This window comes from Lithobates pipiens, unplaced genomic scaffold, assembly GCF_037356315.1.
Source record: "Lithobates pipiens isolate NorthernLeopardFrog02 unplaced genomic scaffold, aLitPip1_a1.2 Scaffold_18, whole genome shotgun sequence".
Classification (NCBI taxonomy): Eukaryota; Metazoa; Chordata; class Amphibia; order Anura; family Ranidae; genus Lithobates; species Lithobates pipiens.
In genome coordinates this window covers 478,998,972-479,020,233 of record NW_027507758.1, presented here as the reverse complement: position 1 = coordinate 479,020,233, position 21,262 = coordinate 478,998,972, and the positions used below count along the sequence as shown (strand labels likewise).

Below are 21,262 nucleotides of genomic sequence, written 5' to 3'. Positions count from 1 at the left end.
AGGAGTTTGAGAAAGTTGTTTAGAGCAGACTAAGGTCTGGGGCTCAGCAGAAACGCAATTGTGCAACATCCCGCAGTTTATGCTTTTCTCAGCCAATGTGCAAGGACAAGTCAAAATATCCCTTCTTCTTCATAGGACATTTGTACACCAACGCATAGTTCTGCAGAGCCTTGGGAAGAAAAGTCCAGCATGTTTCATTTTCACCTGCAATATACCAATGAAAGCCGTGGGAACAAGACCTAGCCGCATTTGAAAGAAAAATGACTTTTTTGATGTGTAGTCCTTAGAAACGGAAAGTAAAAATCAGGGGAGAAACTGAAAACTATGCTGGAAATCTAGGAAGTTGTGGAAATAGATGGCCAGCAGACAGGCATCAATCACAACATGAAAGGAGATTTTTGAACCGAGCTTGTCAAAAATAACGATTGTTTTTACTGTGGGTACAATGCTGATGTTATCAAATAAAAGTGGATGCTGTGACTATAAACCTCCTTTAAGGGCTCAATGACCCCTTCGAGTCGACGCACGGTGCCACGTGTCTCCTGGACAAACGCTTTCCAAAGTGCCGAAATAGCTCAGTTGGGAGAGCGTTAGACTGAAGATCTAAAGGTCCCTGGTTCGATCCCGGGTTTTGGCAATTGTTGTATCCTGAACAGGGATAACCCTACCTTTGATTATATGACTTTCCCATGAATTAGGCCAGTGCGTGTTTGATTCTTTCGCTTCTCATGTGCCTGTTGTCCTAACAGGGTGGTTGCTTAGTTTCACCTGGAACAAAGTAAAGTATCTTGCTGCCTGTTTTCCTTTCCGGCTAAATGCATAGACATAAAAATGTCACTCGTCATCGTCATTCCTTCACACCAGCACATGGTACCCCAGAATTGTCATCAAGGTTAGGCAGAAAAGGCCAAAATAGCTCAGTTGGGAGAGCGTTAGACTGAAGATCTAAAGGTCCCTGGTTCGATCCCGGGTTTCGGCAACTGTACCTGCTCCTTTTGGTGTACCGCTTTCTGACAAGAAAAGGAAGACCAAGCAGGAGTTTGAGAAAGTTGTTTAGAGCAGACTAAGGTCTGGGGCTCAGCAGAAACGCAATTGTGCAACATCCCGCAGTTTATGCTTTTCTCAGCCAATGTGCAAGGACAAGTCAAAATATCCCTTCTTCTTCATAGGACATTTGTACACCAACGCATAGTTCTGCAGAGCCTTGGGAAGAAAAGTCCAGCATGTTTCATTTTCACCTGCAATATACCAATGAAAGCCGTGGGAACAAGACCTAGCCGCATTTGAAAGAAAAATGACTTTTTTGATGTGTAGTCCTTAGAAACGGAAAGTAAAAATCAGGGGAGAAACTGAAAACTATGCTGGAAATCTAGGAAGTTGTGGAAATAGATGGCCAGCAGACAGGCATCAATCACAACATGAAAGGAGATTTTTGAACCAAGCTTGTCAAAAATAACTATTGTTTTTACTGTGGGTACAATGCTGATGTTATCAAATAAAAGTGGATGCTGTGACTATAAACCTCCTTTAAGGGCTCAATGACCCCTTCGAGTCGACGCACGGTGCCACGTGTCTCCTGGACAAATGCTTTCTAAAGTGCCGAAATAGCTCAGTTGGGAGAGCGTTAGACTGAAGATCTAAAGGTCCCTGGTTCGATCCTGGGTTTTGGCAATTGTTGTATCCTGAACAGGGATAACCCTACCTTTGATTATATGACTTTCCCATGAATTAGGCCAGTGCGTGTTTGATTCTTTCGCTTCTCATGTGCCTGTTGTCCTAACAGGGTGGTTGCTTAGTTTCACCTGGAACAAAGTAAAGTATCTTGCTGCCTGTTTTCCTTTCCGGCTAAATGCATAGACATAAAAATGTCACTTGTCATTGTCATTCCTTCACACCAGCACATGGTACCCCAGAATTGTCATCAAGGTTAGGCAGAAAAGGCCGAAATAGCTCAGTTGGGAGAGCGTTAGACTGAAGATCTAAAGGTCCCTGGTTCGATCCCGGGTTTCGGCAACTGTACCTGCTCCTTTTGGTGTACCGCTTTCTGACAAGAAAAGGAAGACCAAGCAGGAGTTTGAGAAAGTTGTTTAGAGCAGACTAAGGTCTGGGGCTCAGCAGAAACGCAATTGTGCAACATCCCGCAGTTTATGCTTTTCTCAGCCAATGTGCAAGGACAAGTCAAAATATCCCTTCTTCTTCATAGGACATTTGTACACCAACGCATAGTTCTGCAGAGCCTTGGGAAGAAAAGTCCAGCATGTTTCATTTTCACCTGCAATATACCAATGAAAGCCGTGGGAACAAGACCTAGCCGCATTTGAAAGAAAAATGACTTTTTTGATGTGTAGTCCTTAGAAACGGAAAGTAAAAATCAGGGGAGAAACTGAAAACTATGCTGGAAATCTAGGAAGTTGTGGAAATAGATGGCCAGCAGACAGGCATCAACCACAACATGAAAGGAGATTTTTGAACCGAGCTTGTCAAAAATAACTATTGTTTTTACTGTGGGTACAATGCTGATGTTATCAAATAAAAGTGGATGCTGTGACTATAAACCTCCTTTAAGGGCTCAATGACCCCTTCGAGTCGACGCACGGTGCCACGTGTCTCCTGGACAAACGCTTTCTAAAGTGCCGAAATAGCTCAGTTGGGAGAGCGTTAGACTGAAGATTTAAAGGTTCCAGGTTCGATCCCGGGTTTCGGCAATTGTTGTATCCTGAACAGGGATAACCCTACCTTTGATTATATGACTTTCCCATGAATTAGGCCAGTGCGTGTTTGATTCTTTCGCTTCTCATGTGCCTGTTGTTCCTAACAGAGTGGTTGCTTAGTTTCACATGGAACAAAGTAAAGTATCTTGCTGCCTGTTTTCCTTTCCGGCTAAATGCATAGACATAAAAATGTCACTCGTCATTGTCATTCCTTCACACCAGCACATGGTACCCCAGAATTGTCATCAAGATTAGGCAGAAAAGGCTGAAATAGCTCAGTTGGGAGAGCGTTAGACTGAAGATCTAAAGGTCCCTGGTTCGATCCCGGGTTTCGGCAACTGTACCTGCTCCTTTTGGTGTACCGCTTTCTGACAAGAAAAGGAAGACCAAGCAGGAGTTTGAGAAAGTTGTTTAGAGCAGACTAAGGTCTGGGGCTCAGCAGAAACGCAATTGTGCAACATCCCGCAGTTTATGCTTTTCTCAGCCAATGTGCAAGGACAAGTCAAAATATCCCTTCTTCTTCATAGGACATTTGTACACCAACGCATAGTTCTGCAGAGCCTTGGGAAGAAAAGTCCAGCATGTTTCATTTTCACCTGCAATATACCAATGAAAGCCGTGGGAACAAGACCTAGCCGCATTTGAAAGAAAAATGACTTTTTTGATGTGTAGTCCTTAGAAACGGAAAGTAAAAATCAGGGGAGAAACTGAAAACTATGCTGAAAATCTAGGAAGTTGTGGAAATAGATGGCCAGCAGACAGGCATCAATCACAACATGAAAGGAGATTTTTGAACCGAGCTTGTCAAAAATAACTATTGTTTTTACTGTGGGTACAATGCTGATGTTATCAAATAAAAGTGGATGCTGTGACTATAAACCTCCTTTAAGGGCTCAATGACCCCTTCGAGTCGACGCACGGTGCCACGTGTCTCCTGGACAAACGCTTTCTAAAATGCCGAAATAGCTCAGTTGGGAGAGCGTTAGACTGAAGATCTAAAGGTTCCTGGTTCGATCCCGGGTTACGGCAATTGTTGTATCCTGAACAGGGATAACCCTACCTTTGATTATATGACTTTTCCATGAATTAGGCCAGTGCGTGTTTGATTCTTTCGCTTCTCATGTGCCTGTTGTCCTAACAGGGTGGTTGCTTAGTTTCACCTGGAACAAAGTAAAGTATCTTGCTGCCTGTTTTCCTTTCCGGCTAAATGCATAGACATAAAAATGTCACTCGTCATTGTCATTCCTTCACACCAGCACATGGTACCCCAGAATTGTCATCAAGATTAGGCAGAAAAGGCCGAAATAGCTCAGTTGGGAGAGCGTTAGACTGAAGATCTAAAGGTCCCTGGTTCGATCCCGGGTTTCGGCAACTGTACCTGCTCCTTTTGGTGTACCGCTTTCTGACAAGAAAAGGAAGACCAAGCAGGAGTTTGAGAAAGTTGTTTAGAGCAGACTAAGGTCTGGGGCTCAGCAGAAACGCAATTGTGCAACATCCCGCAGTTTATGCTTTTCTCAGCCAATGTGCAAGGACAAGTCAAAATATCCCTTCTTCTTCATAGGACATTTGTACACCAACGCATAGTTCTGCAGAGCCTTGGGAAGAAAAGTCCAGCATGTTTCATTTTCACCTGCAATATACCAATGAAAGCCGTGGGAACAAGACCTAGCCGCATTTGAAAGAAAAATGACTTTTTTGATGTGTAGTCCTTAGAAACGGAAAGTAAAAATCAGGGGAGAAACTGAAAACTATGCTGGAAATCTAGGAAGTTGTGGAAATAGATGGCCAGCAGACAGGCATCAATCACAACATGAAAGGAGATTTTTGAACCGAGCTTGTCAAAAATAACTATTGTTTTTACTGTGGGTACAATGCTGATGTTATCAAATAAAAGTGGATGCTGTGACTATAAACCTCCTTTAAGGGCTCAATGACCCCTTAGAGTCGACGCACGGTGCCACGTGTCTCCTGGACAAACGCTTTCTAAAGTGCCGAAATAGCTCAGTTGGGAGAGCGTTAGACTGAAGATCTAAAGGTCCCTGGTTCGATCCCGGGTTTTGGCAATTGTTGTATCCTGAACAGGGATAACCCTACCTTTGATTATATGACTTTCCCATGAATTAGGCCAGTGCGTGTTTGATTCTTTCGCTTCTCATGTGCCTGTTGTCCTAACAGGGTGGTTGCTTAGTTTCACCTGGAACAAAGTAAAGTATCTTGCTGCCTGTTTTCCTTTCCGGCTAAATGCATAGACATAAAAATGTCACTTGTCATTGTCATTCCTTCACACCAGCACATGGTACCCCAGAATTGTCATCAAGATTAGGCAGAAAAGGCCGAAATAGCTCAGTTGGGAGAGCGTTAGACTGAAGATCTAAAGGTCCCTGGTTCAATCCCGGGTTTCGGCAACTGTACCTGCTCCTTTTGATGTACCGCTTTCTGACAAGAAAAGGAAGACCAAGCAGGAGTTTGAGAAAGTTGTTTAGAGCAGACTAAGGTCTGGGGCTCAGCAGAAACGCAATTGTGCAACATCCCGCAGTTTATGCTTTTCTCAGCCAATGTGCAAGGACAAGTCAAAATATCCCTTCTTCTTCATAGGACATTTGTACACCAACGCATAGTTCTGCAGAGCCTTGGGAAGAAAAGTCCAGCATGTTTCATTTTCACCTGCAATATACCAATGAAAGCCGTGGGAACAAGACCTAGCCGCATTTGAAAGAAAAATGACTTTTTTGATGTGTAGTCCTTAGAAACGGAAAGTAAAAATCAGGGGAGAAACTGAAAACTATGCTGGAAATCTAGGAAGTTGTGGAAATAGATGGCCAGCAGACAGGCATCAATCACAACATGAAAGGAGATTTTTGAACCGAGCTTGTCAAAAATAACTATTGTTTTTACTGTGGGTACAATGCTGATGTTATCAAATAAAAGTCGATGCTGTGACTATAAACCTCCTTTAAGGGCTCAATGACCCCTTCGAGTCGACGCACGGTGCCACGTGTCTCCTGGACAAACGCTTTCTAAAGTGCCGAAATAGCTCAGTTGGGAGAGCGTTAGACTGAAGATCTAAAGGTCCCTGGTTCAATCCTGGGTTTCGGCAATTGTTGTATTCTGAACAGGGATAACCCTACCTTTGATTATATGACTTTCCCATGAATTAGGCCAGTGCGTGTTTGATTCTTTCGCTTCTCATGTGCCTGTTGTCCTAACAGGGTGGTTTCTTAGTTTCACCTGGAACAAAGTAAAGTATCTTGCTGCCTGTTTTCCTTTCCGGCTAAATGCATAGACATAAAAATGTCACTCGTCATTGTCATTCCTTCACACCAGCACATGGTACCCCAGAATTGTCATCAAAATTAGGCAGAAAAGGCCGAAATAGCTCAGTTGGGAGAGCGTTAGACTGAAGATCTAAAGGTCCCTGGTTCGATCCCGGGTTTCGGCAACTGTACCTGCTCCTTTTGGTGTACCGCTTTCTGACAAGAAAAGGAAGACCAAGCAGGAGTTTGAGAAAGTTGTTTAGAGCAGACTAAGGTCTGGGGCTCAGCAGAAACACAATTGTGCAACATCCCGCAGTTTATGCTTTTCTCAGCCAATGTGCAAGGACAAGTCAAAATATCCCTTCTTCTTCATAGGACATTTGTACACCAACGCATAGTTCTGCAGAGCCTTGGGAAGAAAAGTCCAGCATGTTTCATTTTTGCTGTGCTCACCTGCAATATACCAATGAAAGCCGTGGGAACAAGACCTAGCCGCATTTGAAAGAAAAATGACTTTTTTGATGTGTAGTCCTTAGAAACGGAAAGTAAAAATCAGGGGAGAAACTGAAAACTATGCTGGAAATCTAGGAAGTTGTGGAAATAGATGGCCAGCAGACAGGCATCAATCACAACATGAAAGGAGATTTTTGAACCGAGCTTGTCAAAAATAACTATTGTTTTTACTGTGGGTACAATGCTGATGTTATCAAATAAAAGTGGATGCTGTGACTATAAACCTCCTTTAAGGGCTCAATGACCCCTTCGAGTCGACGCACGGTGCCACGTGTCTCCTGGACAAACGCTTTCTAAAGTGCCGAAATAGCTCAGTTGGGAGAGCGTTAGACTGAAGATCTAAAGGTCCCTGGTTCGATCCCAGGTTTCGGCAATTGTTGTATCCTGAACAGGGATAACCCTACCTTTGATTATATGACTTTCCCATGAATTAGGCCAGTGCGTGTTTGATTCTTTCGCTTCTCATGTGCCTGTTGTCCTAACAGGGTGGTTGCTTAGTTTCACCTGGAACAAAGTAAAGTATCTTGCTGCCTGTTTTCCTTTCCGGCTAAATGCATAGACATAAAAATGTCACTTGTCATTGTCATTCCTTCACACCAGCACATGGTACCCCAGAATTGTCATCAAGATTAGGCAGAAAAGGCCGAAATAGCTCAGTTGGGAGAGCGTTAGAATGAAGATCTAAAGGTCCCTGGTTTGATCCCGGCTTTCGGCAACTTTACCTGCTCCTTTTGGTGTACCGCTTTCTGACAAAAAAAGGAAGACCAAGCAGGAGTTTGAGAAAGTTGTTTAGAGCAGACTAAGGTCTGGGGCTCAGCAGAAACGCAATTGTGCAACATCCCGCAGTTTCTGCTTTTCTCAGCCAATGTGCAAGGACAAGTCAAAATATCCCTTCTTCTTCATAGGACATTTGTACACCAACGCATAGTTCTGCAGAGCCTTGGGAAGAAAAGTCCAGCATGTTTCATTTTCACCTGCAATATACCAATGAAAGCCGTGGGAACAAGACCTAGCCGCATTTGAAAGAAAAATGACTTTTTTGATGTGTAGTCCTTAGAAACGGAAAGTAAAAATCAGGGGAGAAACTGAAAACTATGCTGGAAATCTAGGAAGTTGTGGAAATAGATGGCCAGCAGACAGGCATCAATCACAACATGAAAGGAGATTTTTGAACCGAGCTTGTCAAAAATAACGATTGTTTTTACTGTGGGTACAATGCTGATGTTATCAAATAAAAGTGGATGCTGTGACTATAAACCTCCTTTAAGGGCTCAATGACCCCTTCGAGTCGACGCACGGTGCCACGTGTCTCCTGGACAAACGCTTTCCGAAGTGCCGAAATAGCTCAGTTGGGAGAGCGTTAGACTGAAGATCTAAAGGTCCCTGGTTCGATCCCAGGTTTCGGCAATTGTATCCTGAACAGGGATAACCCTACCTTTGATTATATGACTTTCCCATGAATTAGGCCAGTGCGTGTTTGATTCTTTCGCTTCTCCTGTGCCTGTTGTCCTAACAGGGTGGTTGCTTAGTTTCACCTGGAACAAAGTAAAGTATCTTGCTGCCTGTTTTCCTTTCCGGCTAAATGCATAGACATAAAAATGTCACTCGTCATTGTCATTCCCTCACACCAGCACATGGTACCCCAGAATTGTCATCATGGTTAGGCAGAAAAGGCCGAAATAGCTCAGTTGGGAGAGCGTTAGACTGAAGATCTAAAGGTCCCGGGTTTCGGCAACTGTACCTGCTCCTTTTGGTGTACCGCTTTCTGACAAGAAAAGGAAGACCAAGCAGGAGTTTGAGAAAGTTGTTTAGAGCAGACTAAGGTCTGGGGCTCAGCAGAAACGCAATTGTGCAACATCCCGCAGTTTATGCTTTTCTCAGCCAATGTGCAAGGACAAGTCAAAATATCCCTTCTTCTTCATAGGACATTTGTACACCAACGCATAGTTCTGCAGAGCCTTGGGAAGAAAAGTCCAGCATGTTTCATTTTCACCTGCAATATACCAATGAAAGCCGTGGGAACAAGACCTAGCCGCATTTGAAAGAAAAATGACTTTTTTGATGTGTAGTCCTTAGAAACGGAAAGTAAAAATCAGGGGAGAAACTGAAAACTATGCTGGAAATCTAGGAAGTTGTGGAAATAGATGGCCAGCAGACAGGCATCAATCACAACATGAAAGGAGATTTTTGAACCGAGCTTGTCAAAAATAACGATTGTTTTTACTGTGGGTACAATGCTGATGTTATCAAATAAAAGTGGATGCTGTGACTATAAACCTCCTTTAAGGGCTCAATGACCCCTTCGAGTCGACGCACGGTGCCACGTGTCTCCTGGACAAACACTTTCCGAAGTGCCGAAATAGCTCAGTTGGGAGAGCGTTAGACTGAAGATCTAAAGGTCCCTGGTTCGATCCCAGGTTTCGGCAATTGTATCCTGAACAGGGATAACCCTACCTTTGATTATATGACTTTCCCATGAATTAGGCCAGTGCGTGTTTGATTCTTTCGCTTCTCCTGTGCCTGTTGTCCTAACAGGGTGGTTGCTTAGTTTCACCTGGAACAAAGTAAAGTATCTTGCTGCCTGTTTTCCTTTCCGGCTAAATGCATAGACATAAAAATGTCACTCGTCATTGTCATTCCCTCACACCAGCACATGGTACCCCAGAATTGTCATCATGGTTAGGCAGAAAAGGCCGAAATAGCTCAGTTGGGAGAGCGTTAGACTGAAGATCTAAAGGTCCCTGGTTCGATCCCGGGTTTCGGCAACTGTACCTGCTCCTTTTGGTGTACCGCTTTCTGAAAAGAAAAGGAAGACCAAGCAGGAGTTTGAGAAAGTTGTTTAGAGCAGACTAAGGTCTGGGGCTCAGCAGAAACGCAATTGTGCAACATCCCGCAGTTTATGCTTTTCTCAGCCAATGTGCAAGGACAAGTCAAAATATCCCTTCTTCTTCATAGGACATTTGTACACCAACGCATAGTTCTGCAGAGCCTTGGGAAGAAAAGTCCAGCATGTTTCATTTTCACCTGCAATATACCAATGAAAGCCGTGGGAACAAGACCTAGCCGCATTTGAAAGAAAAATGACTTTTTTGATGTGTAGTCCTTAGAAACGGAAAGTAAAAATCAGGGGAGAAACTGAAAACTATGCTGGAAATCTAGGAAGTTGTGGAAATAGATGGCCAGCAGACAGGCATCAATCACAACATGAAAGGAGATTTTTGAACCGAGCTTGTCAAAAATAACGATTGTTTTTACTGTGGGTACAATGCTGATGTTATCAAATAAAAGTGGATGCTGTGACTATAAACCTCCTTTAAGGGCTCAATGACCCCTTCGAGTCGACGCACGGTGCCACGTGTCTCCTGGACAAATGCTTTCTAAAGTGCCGAAATAGCTCAGTTGGGAGAGCGTTAGACTGAAGATCTAAAGGTCCCTGGTTCGATCCTGGGTTTTGGCAATTGTTGTATCCTGAACAGGGATAACCCTACCTTTGATTATATGACTTTCCCATGAATTAGGCCAGTGCGTGTTTGATTCTTTCGCTTCTCATGTGCCTGTTGTCCTAACAGGGTGGTTGCTTAGTTTCACCTGGAACAAAGTAAAGTATCTTGCTGCCTGTTTTCCTTTCCGGCTAAATGCATAGACATAAAAATGTCACTTGTCATTGTCATTCCTTCACACCAGCACATGGTACCCCAGAATTGTCATCAAGATTAGGCAGAAAAGGCCGAAATAGCTCAGTTGGGAGAGTGTTAGACTGAAGATCTAAAGGTCCCTGGTTCGATCCCGGGTTTCGGCAACTGTACCTGCTCCTTTTGGTGTACCGCTTTCTGACAAGAAAAGGAAGACCAAGCAGGAGTTTGAGAAAGTTGTTTAGAGCAGACTAAGGTCTGGGGCTCAGCAGAAACGCAATTGTGCAACATCCCGCAGTTTATGCTTTTCTCAGCCAATGTGCAAGGACAAGTCAAAATATCCCTTCTTCTTCATAGGACATTTGTACACCAACGCATAGTTCTGCAGAGCCTTGGGAAGAAAAGTCCAGCATGTTTCATTTTCACCTGCAATATACCAATGAAAGCCGTGGGAACAAGACCTAGCCGCATTTGAAAGAAAAATGACTTTTTTGATGTGTAGTCCTTAGAAACGGAAAGTAAAAATCAGGGGAGAAACTGAAAACTATGCTGGAAATCTAGGAAGTTGTGGAAATAGATGGCCAGCAGACAGGCATCAATCACAACATGAAAGGAGATTTTTGAACCGAGCTTGTCAAAAATAACGATTGTTTTTACTGTGGGTACAATGCTGATGTTATCAAATAAAAGTGGATGCTGTGACTATAAACCTCCTTTAAGGGCTCAATGACCCCTTCGAGTCGACGCACGGTGCCACGTGTCTCCTGGACAAATGCTTTCTAAAGTGCCGAAATAGCTCAGTTGGGAGAGTGTTAGACTGAAGATCTAAAGGTCCCTGGTTCAATCCCGGATTTCGGCAATTGTTGTATCCTGAACAAGGATAACCCTACCTTTGATTATATGACTTTCCCATGAATTAGGCCAGTGCGTGTTTGATTCTTTCGCTTCTCATGTGCCTGTTGTCCTAACAGGGTGGTTGCTTAGTTTCACCTGGAACAAAGTAAAGTATCTTGCTGCCTGTTTTCCTTTCCGGCTAAATGCATAGACATAAAAATGTCACTCGTCATTGTCATTCCTTCACACCAGCACATGGTACCCCAGAATTGTCATCAAGGTTAGGCAGAAAAGGCCGAAATAGCTCAGTTGGGAGAGCGTTAGACTGAAGATCTAAAGGTCCCTGGTTCGATCCTGGGTTTCGGCAACTGTACCTGCTCCTTTTGGTGTACCGCTTTCTGACAAGAAAAGGAAGACCAAGCAGGAGTTTGAGAAAGTTGTTTAGAGCAGACTAAGGTCTGGGGCTCAGCAGAAACGCAATTGTGCAACATCCCGCAGTTTATGCTTTTCTCAGCCAATGTGCAAGGACAAGTCAAAATATCCCTTCTTCTTCATAGGACATTTGTACACCAACGCATAGTTCTGCAGAGCCTTGGGAAGAAAAGTCCAGCATGTTTCATTTTCACCTGCAATATACCAATGAAAGCCGTGGGAACAAGACCTAGCCGCATTTGAAAGAAAAATGACTTTTTTGATGTGTAGTCCTTAGAAACGGAAAGTAAAAATCAGGGGAGAAACTGAAAACTATGCTGGAAATCTAGGAAGTTGTGGAAATAGATGGCCAGCAGACAGGCATCAATCACAACATGAAAGGAGATTTTTGAACCGAGCTTGTCAAAAATAACTATTGTTTTTACTGTGGGTACAATGCTGATGTTATCAAATAAAAGTGGATGCTGTGACTATAAACCTCCTTTAAGGGCTCAATGACCCCTTCGAGTCGACGCACGGTGCCACGTGTCTCCTGGACAAACGCTTTCTAAAGTGCCGAAATAGCTCAGTTGGGAGAGCGTTAGACTGAAGATCTAAAGGTCCCTGGTTCGATCCCGGGTTTCGGCAATTGTTGTATCCTGAACAGGGATTACCCTACCTTTGATTATATGACTTTCCCATGAATTAGGCCAGTGCGTGTTTGATTCTTTCGCTTCTCATGTGCCTGTTGCCCTAACAGGGTGGTTGCTTAGTTTCACCTGGAACAAAGTAAAGTATCTTGCTGCCTGTTTTCCTTTCCGGCTAAATGCATAGACATAAAAATGTCACTCGTCATTGTCATTCCTTCACACCAGCACATGGTACCCCAGAATTGTCATCAAGATTAGGCAGAAAAGGCCGAAATAGCTCAGTTGGGAGAGCGTTAGACTGAAGATCTAAAGGTCCCGGGTTTCGGCAACTGTACCTGCTCCTTTTGGTGTACCGCTTTCTGACAAGAAAAGGAAGACCAAGCAGGAGTTTGAGAAAGTTGTTTAGAGCAGACTAAGGTCTGGGGCTCAGCAGAAACGCAATTGTGCAACATCCCGCAGTTTATGCTTTTCTCATCCAATGTGCAAGGACAAGTCAAAATATCCCTTCTTCTTCATAGGACATTTGTACACCAACGCATAGTTCTGCAGAGCCTTGGGAAGAAAAGTCCAGCATGTTTCATTTTCACCTGCAATATACCAATGAAAGCCGTGGGAACAAGACCTAGCCGCATTTGAAAGAAAAATGACTTTTTTGATGTGTAGTCCTTAGAAACGGAAAGTAAAAATCAGGGGAGAAACTGAAAACTATGCTGGAAATCTAGGAAGTTGTGGAAATAGATGGCCAGCAGACAGGCATCAATCACAACATGAAAGGAGATTTTTGAACCGAGCTTGTCAAAAATAACTATTGTTTTTACTGTGGGTACAATGCTGATGTTATCAAATAAAAGTGGATGCTGTGACTATAAACCTCCTTTAAGGGCTCAATGACCCCTTCGAGTCGACGCACGGTGCCACGTGTCTCCTGGACAAACGCTTTCTAAAGTGCCGAAATAGCTCAGTTGGGAGAGTGTTAGACTGAAGATCTAAAGGTTCCTGGTTCGATCCCGGGTTTCGGCAATTGTTGTATCCTGAACAGGGATAACCCTACCTTTGATTATATGACTTTTCCATGAATTAGGCCAGTGCGTGTTTGATTCTTTCGCTTCTCATGTGCCTGTTGTCCTAACAGGGTGGTTGCTTAGTTTCACCTGGAACAAAGTAAAGTATCTTGCTGCCTGTTTTCCTTTCCGGCTAAATGCATAGACATAAAAATGTCACTCGTCATTGTCATTCCTTCACACCAGCACATGGTACCCCAGAATTGTCATCAAGATTAGGCAGAAAAGGCCGAAATAGCTCAGTTGGGAGAGCGTTAGACTGAAGATCTAAAGGTCCCTGGTTCGATCCCGGGTTTCGGCAACTGTACCTGCTCCTTTTGGTGTACCGCTTTCTGACAAGAAAAGGAAGACCAAGCAGGAGTTTGAGAAAGTTGTTTAGAGCAGACTAAGGTCTGGGGCTCAGCAGAAACGCAATTGTGCAACATCCCGCAGTTTATGCTTTTCTCAGCCAATGTGCAAGGACAAGTCAAAATATCCCTTCTTCTTCATAGGACATTTGTACACCAACGCATAGTTCTGCAGAGCCTTGGGAAGAAAAGTCCAGCATGTTTCATTTTCACCTGCAATATACCAATGAAAGCCGTGGGAACAAGACCTAGCCGCATTTGAAAGAAAAATGACTTTTTTGATGTGTAGTCCTTAGAAACGGAAAGTAAAAATCAGGGGAGAAACTGAAAACTATGCTGGAAATCTAGGAAGTTGTGGAAATAGATGGCCAGCAGACAGGCATCAATCACAACATGAAAGGAGATTTTTGAACCGAGCTTGTCAAAAATAACGATTGTTTTTACTGTGGGTACAATGCTGATGTTATCAAATAAAAGTGGATGCTGTGACTATAAACCTCCTTTAAGGGCTCAATGACCCCTTCGAGTCGACGCACGGTGCCACGTGTCTCCTGGACAAACGCTTTCCGAAGTGCCGAAATAGCTCAGTTGGGAGAGCGTTAGACTGAAGATCTAAAGGTCCCTGGTTCGATCCTAGGTTTCGGCAATTGTATCCTGAACAGGGATAACCCTACCTTTGATTATATGACTTTCCCATGAATTAGGCCAGTGCGTGTTTGATTCTTTCGCTTCTCCTGTGCCTGTTGTCCTAACAGGGTGGTTGCTTAGTTTCACCTGGAACAAAGTAAAGTATCTTGCTGCCTGTTTTCCTTTCCGGCTAAATGCATAGACATAAAAATGTCACTCGTCATTGTCATTCCTTCACACCAGCACATGGTACCCCAGAATTGTCATCAAGATTAGGCAGAAAAGGCCGAAATAGCTCAGTTGGGAGAGCGTTAGACTGAAGATCTAAAGGTCCCGGGTTTCGGCAACTGTACCTGCTCCTTTTGGTGTACCGCTTTCTGACAAGAAAAGGAAGACCAAGCAGGAGTTTGAGAAAGTTGTTTAGAGCAGACTAAGGTCTGGGGCTCAGCAGAAACGCAATTGTGCAACATCCCGCAGTTTATGCTTTTCTCAGCCAATGTGCAAGGACAAGTCAAAATATCCCTTCTTCTTCATAGGACATTTGTACACCAACGCATAGTTCTGCAGAGCCTTGGGAAGAAAAGTCCAGCATGTTTCATTTTCACCTGCAATATACCAATGAAAGCCGTGGGAACAAGACCTAGCCGCATTTGAAAGAAAAATGACTTTTTTGATGTGTAGTCCTTAGAAACGGAAAGTAAAAATCAGGGGAGAAACTGAAAACTATGCTGGAAATCTAGGAAGTTGTGGAAATAGATGGCCAGCAGACAGGCATCAATCACAACATGAAAGGAGATTTTTGAACCGAGCTTGTCAAAAATAACTATTGTTTTTACTGTGGGTACAATGCTGATGTTATCAAATAAAAGTGGATGCTGTGACTATAAACCTCCTTTAAGGGCTCAATGACCCCTTCGAGTCGACGCACGGTGCCACGTGTCTCCTGGACAAATGCTTTCTAAAGAGCCGAAATAGCTCAGTTGGGAGAGCGTTAGACTGAAGATCTAAAGGTCCCTGGTTCGATCCTGGGTTTCGGCAATTGTTGTATCCTGAACAGGGATAACCCTACCTTTGATTATATGACTTTCCCATGAATTAGGCCAGTGCGTGTTTGATTCTTTCGCTTCTCATGTGCCTGTTGTCCTAACAGGGTGGTTGCTTAGTTTCACCTGGAACAAAGTAAAGTATCTTGCTGCCTGTTTTCCTTTCCGGCTAAATGCATAGACATAAAAATGTCACTCGTCATTGTCATTCCTTCACACCAGCACATGGTACCCCAGAATTGTCATCAAGATTAGGCAGAAAAGGCCGAAATAGCTCAGTTGGGAGAGCGTTAGACTGAAGATCTAAAGGTCCCGGGTTTCGGCAACTGTACCTGCTCCTTTTGGTGTACCGCTTTCTGACAAGAAAAGGAAGACCAAGCAGGAGTTTGAGAAAGTTGTTTAGAGCAGACTAAGGTCTGGGGCTCAGCAGAAACGCAATTGTGCAACATCCCGCAGTTTATGCTTTTCTCATCCAATGTGCAAGGACAAGTCAAAATATCCCTTCTTCTTCATAGGACATTTGTACACCAACGCATAGTTCTGCAGAGCCTTGGGAAGAAAAGTCCAGCATGTTTCATTTTCACCTGCAATATACCAATGAAAGCCGTGGGAACAAGACCTAGCCGCATTTGAAAGAAAAATGACTTTTTTGATGTGTAGTCCTTAGAAACGGAAAGTAAAAATCAGGGGAGAAACTGAAAACTATGCTGGAAATCTAGGAAGTTGTGGAAATAGATGGCCAGCAGACAGGCATCAATCACAACATGAAAGGAGATTTTTGAACCGAGCTTGTCAAAAATAACTATTGTTTTTACTGTGGGTACAATGCTGATGTTATCAAATAAAAGTGGATGCTGTGACTATAAACCTCCTTTAAGGGCTCAATGACCCCTTCGAGTCGACGCACGGTGCCACGTGTCTCCTGGACAAACGCTTTCTAAAGTGCCGAAATAGCTCAGTTGGGAGAGCGTTAGACTGAAGATCTAAAGGTTCCTGGTTCGATCCCGGGTTTCGGCAATTGTTGTATCCTGAACAGGGATAACCCTACCTTTGATTATATGACTTTTCCATGAATTAGGCCAGTGCGTGTTTGATTCTTTCGCTTCTCATGTGCCTGTTGTCCTAACAGGGTGGTTGCTTAGTTTCACCTGGAACAAAGTAAAGTATCTTGCTGCCTGTTTTCCTTTCCGGCTAAATGCATAGACATAAAAATGTCACTCGTCATTGTCATTCCTTCACACCAGCACATGGTACCCCAGAATTGTCATCAAGATTAGGCAGAAAAGGCCGAAATAGCTCAGTTGGGAGAGCGTTAGACTGAAGATCTAAAGGTCCCTGGTTCGATCCCGGGTTTCGGCAACTGTACCTGCTCCTTTTGGTGTACCGCTTTCTGACAAGAAAAGGAAGACCAAGCAGGAGTTTGAGAAAGTTGTTTAGAGCAGACTAAGGTCTGGGGCTCAGCAGAAACGCAATTGTGCAACATCCCGCAGTTTATGCTTTTCTCAGCCAATGTGCAAGGACAAGTCAAAATATCCCTTCTTCTTCATAGGACATTTGTACACCAACGCATAGTTCTGCAGAGCCTTGGGAAGAAAAGTCCAGCATGTTTCATTTTCACCTGCAATATACCAATGAAAGCCGTGGGAACAAGACCTAGCCGCATTTGAAAGAAAAATGACTTTTTTGATGTGTAGTCCTTAGAAACGGAAAGTAAAAATCAGGGGAGAAACTGAAAACTATGCTGGAAATCTAGGAAGTTGTGGAAATAGATGGCCAGCAGACAGGCATCAATCACAACATGAAAGGAGATTTTTGAACCGAGCTTGTCAAAAATAACGATTGTTTTTACTGTGGGTACAATGCTGATGTTATCAAATAAAAGTGGATGCTGTGACTATAAACCTCCTTTAAGGGCTCAATGACCCCTTCGAGTCGACGCACGGTGCCACGTGTCTCCTGGACAAACGCTTTCCGAAGTGCCGAAATAGCTCAGTTGGGAGAGCGTTAGACTGAAGATCTAAAGGTCCCTGGTTCGATCCTAGGTTTCGGCAATTGTATCCTGAACAGGGATAACCCTACCTTTGATTATATGACTTTCCCATGAATTAGGCCAGTGCGTGTTTGATTCTTTCGCTTCTCCTGTGCCTGTTGTCCTAACAGGGTGGTTGCTTAGTTTCACCTGGAACAAAGTAAAGTATCTTGCTGCCTGTTTTCCTTTCCGGCTAAATGCATAGACATAAAAATGTCACTCGTCATTGTCATTCCTTCACACCAGCACATGGTACCCCAGAATTGTCATCAAGATTAGGCAGAAAAGGCCGAAATAGCTCAGTTGGGAGAGCGTTAGACTGAAGATCTAAAGGTCCCGGGTTTCGGCAACTGTACCTGCTCCTTTTGGTGTACCGCTTTCTGACAAGAAAAGGAAGACCAAGCAGGAGTTTGAGAAAGTTGTTTAGAGCAGACTAAGGTCTGGGGCTCAGCAGAAACGCAATTGTGCAACATCCCGCAGTTTATGCTTTTCTCATCCAATGTGCAAGGACAAGTCAAAATATCCCTTCTTCTTCATAGGACATTTGTACACCAACGCATAGTTCTGCAGAGCCTTGGGAAGAAAAGTCCAGCATGTTTCATTTTCACCTGCAATATACCAATGAAAGCCGTGGGAACAAGACCTAGCCGCATTTGAAAGAAAAATGACTTTTTTGATGTGTAGTCCTTAGAAACGGAAAGTAAAAATCAGGGGAGAAACTGAAAACTATGCTGGAAATCTAGGAAGTTGTGGAAATAAATGGCCAGCAGACAGGCATCAATCACAACATGAAAGGAGATTTTTGAACCGAGCTTGTCAAAAATAACTATTGTTTTTACTGTGGGTACAATGCTGATGTTATCAAATAAAAGTGGATGCTGTGACTATAAACCTCCTTTAAGGGCTCAATGACCCCTTCGAGTCGACGCACGGTGCCACGTGTCTCCTGGACAAACGCTTTCTAAAGTGCCGAAATAGCTCAGTTGGGAGAGCGTTAGACTGAAGATCTAAAGGTTCCTGGTTCGATCCCGGGTTTCGGCAATTGTTGTATCCTGAACAGGGATAACCCTACCTTTGATTATATGACTTTTCCATGAATTAGGCCAGTGCGTGTTTGATTCTTTCGCTTCTCATGTGCCTGTTGTCCTAACAGGGTGGTTGCTTAGTTTCACCTGGAACAAAGTAAAGTATCTTGCTGCCTGTTTTCCTTTCCGGCTAAATGCATAGACATAAAAATGTCACTCGTCATTGTCATTCCTTCACACCAGCACATGGTACCCCAGAATTGTCATCAAGATTAGGCAGAAAAGGCCGAAATAGCTCAGTTGGGAGAGCGTTAGACTGAAGATCTAAAGGTCCCTGGTTCGATCCCGGGTTTCGGCAACTGTACCTGCTCCTTTTGGTGTACCGCTTTCTGACAAGAAAAGGAAGACCAAGCAGGAGTTTGAGAAAGTTGTTTAGAGCAGACTAAGGTCTGGGGCTCAGCAGAAACGCAATTGTGCAACATCCCGCAGTTTATGCTTTTCTCAGCCAATGTGCAAGGACAAGTCAAAATATCCCTTCTTCTTCATAGGACATTTGTACACCAACGCATAGTTCTGCAGAGCCTTGGGAAGAAAAGTCCAGCATGTTTCATTTTCACCTGCAATATACCAATGAAAGCCGTGGGAACAAGACCTAGCCGCATTTGAAAGAAAAATGACTTTTTTGATGTGTAGTCCTTAGAAACGGAAAGTAAAAATCAGGGGAGAAACTGAAAACTATGCTGGAAATCTAGGAAGTTGTGGAAATAGATGGCCAGCAGACAGGCATCAATCACAACATGAAAGGAGATTTTTGAACCGAGCTTGTCAAAAATAACGATTGTTTTTACTGTGGGTACAATGCTGATGTTATCAAATAAAAGTGGATGCTGTGACTATAAACCTCCTTTAAGGGCTCAATGACCCCTTCGAGTCGACGCACGGTGCCACGTGTCTCCTGGACAAACGCTTTCCGAAGTGCCGAAATAGCTCAGTTGGGAGAGCGTTAGACTGAAGATCTAAAGGTCCCTGGTTCGATCCTAGGTTTCGGCAATTGTATCCTGAACAGGGATAACCCTACCTTTGATTATATGACTTTCCCATGAATTAGGCCAGTGCGTGTTTGATTCTTTCGCTTCTCCTGTGCCTGTTGTCCTAACAGGGTGGTTGCTTAGTTTCACCTGGAACAAAGTAAAGTATCTTGCTGCCTGTTTTCCTTTCCGGCTAAATGCATAGACATAAAAATGTCACTCGTCATTGTCATTCCCTCACACCAGCACATGGTACCCCAGAATTGTCATCATGGTTAGGCAGAAAAGGCCGAAATAGCTCAGTTGGGAGAGCGTTAGACTGAAGATCTAAAGGTCCCTGGTTCGATCCCGGGTTTCGGCAACTGTACCTGCTCCTTTTGGTGTACCGCTTTCTGACAAGAAAAGGAAGACCAAGCAGGAGTTTGAGAAAGTTGTTTAGAGCAGACTAAGGTCTGGGGCTCAGCAGAAACGCAATTGTGCAACATCCCGCAGTTTATGCTTTTCTCAGCCAATGTGCAAGGACAAGTCAAAATATCCCTTCTTCTTCATAGGACATTTGTACACCAACGCATAGTTCTGCAGAGCCTTGGGAAGAAAAGTCCAGCATGTTTCATTTTCACCTGCAATATACCAATGAAAGCCGTGGGAACAAGACCTAGCCGCATTTGAAAGAAAAATGACTTTTTTGATGTGTAGTCCTTAGAAACGGAAAGTAAAAATCAGGGGAGAAACTGAAAACTATGCTGGAAATCTAGGAAGTTGTGGAAATAGATGGCCAGCAGACAGGCATCAATCACAACATGAAAGGAGATTTTTGAACCGAGCTTGTCAAAAATAACTATTGTTTTTACTGTGGGTACAATGCTGATGTTATCAAATAAAAGTGGATGCTGTGACTATAAACCTCCTTTAAGGGCTCAATGACCCCTTCGAGTCGACGCACGGTGCCACGTGTCTCCTGGACAAACGCTTTCTAAAGTGCCGAAATAGCTCAGTTGGGAGAGCGTTAGACTGAAGATCTAAAGGTTCCTGGTTCGATCCCGGGTTTCGGCAATTGTTGTATCCTGAACAGGGATAACCCTACCTTTGATTATATGACTTTCCCATGAATTAGGCCAGTGCGTGTTTGATTCTTTCGCTTCTCATGTGCCTGTTGTCCTAACAGGGTGGTTGCTTAGTTTCACCTGGAACAAAGTAAAGTATCTTGCTGCCTGTTTTCCTTTCCGGCTAAATGCATAGACATAAAAATGTCACTTGTCATTGTCATTCCTTCACACCAGCACATGGTACCCCAGAATTGTCATCAAGGTTAGGCAGAAAAGGCCGAAATAGCTCAGTTGGGAGAGCGTTAGACTGAAGATCTAAAGGTCCCTGGTTCGATCCCGGGTTTCGGCAACTGTACCTGCTCCTTTTGGTGTACCGCTTTCTGACAAGAAAAGGAAGACCAAGCAGGAGTTTGAGAAAGTTGTTTAGAGCAGACTAAGGTCTGGGGCTCAGCAGAAACGCAATTGTGCAACATCCCGCAGTTTATGCTTTTCTCAGCCAATGTGCAAGGACAAGTCAAAATATCCCTTCTTCTTCATAGGACATTTGTACACCAACGCATAGTTCTGCAGAGCCTTGGGAAGAAAAGTCCAGCATGTTTCATTTTCACCTGCAATATACCAATGAAAGCCGTGGGAACAAGACCTAGCCGCATTTGAAAGAAAAATGACTTTTTTGATGTGTAGTCCTTAGAAACGGAAAGTAAAAATCAGGGGAGAAACTGAAAACTATGCTGGAAATCTAGGAAGTTGTGGAAATAGATGGCCAGCAGACAGGCATCAATCACAACATGAAAGGAGATTTTTGAACCGAGCTTGTCAAAAATAACTATTGTTTTTACTGTGGGTACAATGCTGATGTTATCAAATAAAAGTGGATGCTGTGACTATAAACCTCCTTTAAGGGCTCAATGACCCCTTAGAGTCGACGCACGGTGCCACGTGTCTCCTGGACAAACGCTTTCTAAAGTGCCGAAATAGCTCAGTTGGGAGAGCGTTAGACTGAAGATCTAAAGGTCCCTGGTTCGATCCCGGGTTTTGGCAATTGTTGTAT

General features: G+C 43.7%; 13 non-coding genes across 13 annotated transcripts; all 13 read left to right on the top strand.

Moving 5' to 3' along the window:
* Positions 1-1,940: 1,940 nt before the first annotated feature.
* Positions 1,941-2,013, top strand: TRNAF-GAA (transfer RNA phenylalanine (anticodon GAA)). Its single transcript has one exon. It is a non-coding gene; the product is annotated as a tRNA-Phe (tRNA).
* A 1,996-nt stretch (positions 2,014-4,009) lies between these two features.
* Positions 4,010-4,082, top strand: TRNAF-GAA (transfer RNA phenylalanine (anticodon GAA)). Its single transcript has one exon. It is a non-coding gene; the product is annotated as a tRNA-Phe (tRNA).
* Positions 4,083-6,077: 1,995 nt separating this feature from the next.
* Positions 6,078-6,150, top strand: TRNAF-GAA (transfer RNA phenylalanine (anticodon GAA)). Its single transcript has one exon. It is a non-coding gene; the product is annotated as a tRNA-Phe (tRNA).
* Positions 6,151-6,778: 628 nt separating this feature from the next.
* On the top strand, positions 6,779-6,851 carry TRNAF-GAA (transfer RNA phenylalanine (anticodon GAA)). The gene has a single exon. It is a non-coding gene; the product is annotated as a tRNA-Phe (tRNA).
* Positions 6,852-7,812: 961 nt separating this feature from the next.
* Positions 7,813-7,885, top strand: TRNAF-GAA (transfer RNA phenylalanine (anticodon GAA)). The gene has a single exon. It is a non-coding gene; the product is annotated as a tRNA-Phe (tRNA).
* Positions 7,886-8,831: 946 nt separating this feature from the next.
* On the top strand, positions 8,832-8,904 carry TRNAF-GAA (transfer RNA phenylalanine (anticodon GAA)). Its single transcript has one exon. It is a non-coding gene; the product is annotated as a tRNA-Phe (tRNA).
* Positions 8,905-9,170: 266 nt separating this feature from the next.
* On the top strand, positions 9,171-9,243 carry TRNAF-GAA (transfer RNA phenylalanine (anticodon GAA)). The gene has a single exon. It is a non-coding gene; the product is annotated as a tRNA-Phe (tRNA).
* A 2,687-nt stretch (positions 9,244-11,930) lies between these two features.
* On the top strand, positions 11,931-12,003 carry TRNAF-GAA (transfer RNA phenylalanine (anticodon GAA)). The gene has a single exon. It is a non-coding gene; the product is annotated as a tRNA-Phe (tRNA).
* Positions 12,004-13,294: 1,291 nt separating this feature from the next.
* TRNAF-GAA (transfer RNA phenylalanine (anticodon GAA)) lies at positions 13,295-13,367 on the top strand. Its single transcript has one exon. It is a non-coding gene; the product is annotated as a tRNA-Phe (tRNA).
* A 3,002-nt stretch (positions 13,368-16,369) lies between these two features.
* On the top strand, positions 16,370-16,442 carry TRNAF-GAA (transfer RNA phenylalanine (anticodon GAA)). Its single transcript has one exon. It is a non-coding gene; the product is annotated as a tRNA-Phe (tRNA).
* A 1,980-nt stretch (positions 16,443-18,422) lies between these two features.
* On the top strand, positions 18,423-18,495 carry TRNAF-GAA (transfer RNA phenylalanine (anticodon GAA)). Its single transcript has one exon. It is a non-coding gene; the product is annotated as a tRNA-Phe (tRNA).
* Positions 18,496-19,453: 958 nt separating this feature from the next.
* Positions 19,454-19,526, top strand: TRNAF-GAA (transfer RNA phenylalanine (anticodon GAA)). The gene has a single exon. It is a non-coding gene; the product is annotated as a tRNA-Phe (tRNA).
* A 961-nt stretch (positions 19,527-20,487) lies between these two features.
* TRNAF-GAA (transfer RNA phenylalanine (anticodon GAA)) lies at positions 20,488-20,560 on the top strand. Its single transcript has one exon. It is a non-coding gene; the product is annotated as a tRNA-Phe (tRNA).
* The last annotated feature ends 702 nt before the right edge of the window (positions 20,561-21,262 follow it).